The sequence below is a fragment of the Notolepis coatsorum genome (genome assembly GCF_963971535.1).
Source record: "Notolepis coatsorum genome assembly, chromosome: 16".
Lineage (NCBI taxonomy): Eukaryota > Metazoa > Chordata > Actinopteri > Aulopiformes > Paralepididae > Notolepis > Notolepis coatsorum.
This window is the reverse complement of record NC_140180.1, coordinates 557,545-561,138: the sequence shown is the minus strand read 5'-3', so window position 1 is coordinate 561,138 and position 3,594 is coordinate 557,545.

The window sequence follows — 3,594 nt, the reverse complement described above, 5'->3', positions numbered from 1 at the left end:
ATCAGATCAATGCAAGTTACTATTCTGAAAAAATACATGTTATTATTTGTGATTATTAAACCAACTGGAGTTCATAGTATCTTATTTTACAACTGCATCTCTGGTTGAAGCCTCTCTACCTCAAAGGGGCGTCTGGAATCTGATCTTTTCAATTCAGATTTGGGCCACTTTCACTTTCATCACAATTCTGCGCTGTGGGAGTCTCTGTGGATACAGACGTGAAGACAGCTGTGATGGAGGTGGTCAGTGGATACAGACGTGAAGACAGCTGTGATGGAGGTGGTCAGTGGATACAGACGTGAAGACAGCTGTGATGGAGGTGGTCAGTGGATACAGACATGAAGACAGCTGTGATGGAGGTGGTCAGTGGATACAGACATGAAGACAGCTGTGATGGAGGTGGTCAGTGGATACAGACATGAAGACAGCTGTGATGGAGGTGGTCAGTGGATACAGACGTGAAGACAGCTGTGATGGAGGTGGTCAGTGGATACAGACATGAAGACAGCTGTGATGGAGGTGGTCAGTGGATACAGACATGAAGACAGCTGTGATGGAGGTGGTCAGTGGATACAGACATGGAGGACAGCTGTGATGGAGGTGGTCAGTGGATACAGACATGAAGACAGCTGTGATGGAGGTGGTCAGTGGATACAGACGTGAAGACAGCTGTGATGGAGGTGGTCAGTGGATACAGACATGAAGACAGCTGTGATGGAGGTGGTCAGTGGATACAGACATGAAGACAGCTGTGATGGAGGTGGTCAGTGGATACAGACATGAAGACAGCTGTGATGGAGGTGGTCAGTGGATACAGACATGAAGACAGCTGTGATGGAGGTGGTCAGTGGATACAGACGTGGAGACAGCTGTGATGGAGGCGGTCAGTGGATACAGACATGAAGACAGCTGTGATGGAGGTGGTCAGTGGATACAGACATGAAGACAGCTGTGATGGAGGTGGTCAGTGGATACAGACATGAAGACAGCTGTGATGGAGGTGGTCAGTAGAGGTACAGTGAGGTGTTACCCTAAGTATTTGTGGTGATACTTGTGTACAAGCAAAGAAAATACATATCATAACCAGTCTGTTTGAAAGCATATTGAAAGAAAAAAACATCTCTTTCACCTCCATTCTCATCTGCTTATAAATTAGCCTCCACTGCACATGAAAGTAAACCATAAACTGTGAATTTTATAAAAATATAATACAATTTATAAAAATATATGATTTTTTCTTTTATTATAATAAAATAAATAATAATTCAGTACATTTATATCCATGTGTTAATTTGTTACATTTTGTTTCACTAAGTTAGGAAAGTCATGTTTTAAGTCAAGCCTGATGTTGCCTTGTTGCACAAAGTAATGATCCCAGTCTCTTCCACACAGTGAGGCGTACAGTTTATTAATTGAACGATGGGCATCGGATCGGTACTCGGTATCGGCCGACACCCAAAGCCCAGGTATCGGTATCGGGACTGAAAAAGTCGGATCGGTGCGTCCCTAGGTTTCACCCCTGCATTTAACTCACTCAGTGCCAAAAATAATCTTAACTCGCTGAAATCTTGACGGATTTACAAACGGTTTGGTTTATTACAAACGTTAACGTGGCTATGATTTTTTCTTGGAAGAATTTTAGTTTCATATTAAAGTCCATTATAAGTATGCAGTATGATAACTACATCTGACGTTTTTAACAAACCAAACGGTTGAAAATTGATTATTATTATTTCAATAGTACATGCACCATAGACACGCACGTTATGATGGGTGTGCTCCACCTATGCAAGATGGCCACCATGTGGCAAACGTCAGTCTCCGTTGGCCAGCAGCGCGGGTGAGTCATCTAGTGATATATCTATGGCCTTAACACTATCGTCATTTATTCTGCATTATAATAAAGGGTTCATTCACATTTACATTTAGTCATTTAGCTGAACGCTTTTATCCAAAGCGACTTACAAGTTCTGTACGACAACAAGTCATCAGGAAGGGCACAACTCTATCAGCTGAGTAATAATGTTCATCAAAGTGTTGAGTGTTACAGTGTAGGTTAGTTTATTAGGACAAGTGCATGACAGTAAGGTTAGTTAGAGTTAGATTTTTTATTTCAGATAATGGTTGAAGAAGTGCGTCTTTAGTCGACGGCTAAAGATTGGACGTGTTTCGGCTGTCCTAACTGGGGTGGGTAGTTCATTCCACCATTGTGGGGCAAGGACTGAGAAAAGGCAGGTTCAGAGCAGCAATAGGCAGTATTTATAGAACAACTTTTATCCAAAGAGCTTATGCCTCACATTTACCCCTTCACTCACACACCGATGGCGGAGGTGACCATCAAAGGGGTGCCGACCTGCTCATCAGGAGCAATCAGGGGTTAAGTGTCTTGCTCAAGGACACTTCGACACGCTGCCCGGGGGAGGAGCCTAAATCTAACCGGAAACCTTCCGATTACCAGACGACCGGCTCTACCTCCTGAGCCACTGCCACCCCAATTAGCAGGAAGAGTGAGTTGACCTGCCAGGCTGCACTGGAGCACAGCGCTGCATCACTTCACGAGCCTGTACACGCTGCTGCGACAAGGCTGTTCCAGAGACACCAGCAGCTTAAGCTGAATAAATAAATAAAATATATATATATTTCCCAACCTCTGATATGCAGGTGGTTTTAAACCTTGTGTACTTTTTGACAAGGAACGTGATGGTGGTCATGATCAGGCCCGTTTCTTGCCATATGCGGACTATGAGGTTGCATAGGGCCCCCGAAGCCACCAGGGGGCCCCCTAAAATGCCCCCAAAAAAATATATATAATTTTTTTTAATTCACTCAATACACTGTATACTGTATATATATCCTGTAGGGATGTAACAAATCAGCTTAACATTTTTCCCAATAGGCTACTGCTTATGACCGCAAGTGGGCATTTCTTTATAATTTTTTTTAAATACATTAGTAGCTTACTGACAAAAATGTAGTTGCATTTTCAAACTTTATCTCAAATAGTTCCATTTACATTTCAATATTGTGAGAAATGTAAGGGAAATGCAGTAACCGTCTCATTTATGTGCATTTTGGACAGTTATAATATAAGTTATAATGCAGATTCTGTAAGTTTTCAGGAGTTTCTTGATGTAGGGGAGCCCCAGCGTTTCCTATTTATTATAATTTTCTGTCATTGCTGGGGTCAACTTGAGATATTTGATTTTAATTCTTGAGAAAAAAATATGTTTTATTCACTGGTCTAGCTCTTTTCCTCTTAAAGTGCACCAGATTGATGCATTTAAATGTTAAATGCATGCCCACCTTAAAGGGTTTGAAATCCCCCCCCCACCATATAGTTTCACAAAATATGGGCCCCCCACTGACTGACGCTCTCTGATTGGCCACTGACATGTTTGCCCAATCGCGTGACGAGCTGTGTCTTTGCCCATTTCCGCTCGAACAGCCTGCAAACTACCTGGTGTTCTATCGCCCTGCTCTAAGACAAACTCTAACCTTAACCTACTTCGAAAGAGTGCCTAAGCCTAACCAGTGTAGAAAGTGACGTCGGCCAATCAGAGAGCGTCCTGCAGAAATGCGGCTACGGAAAGTATA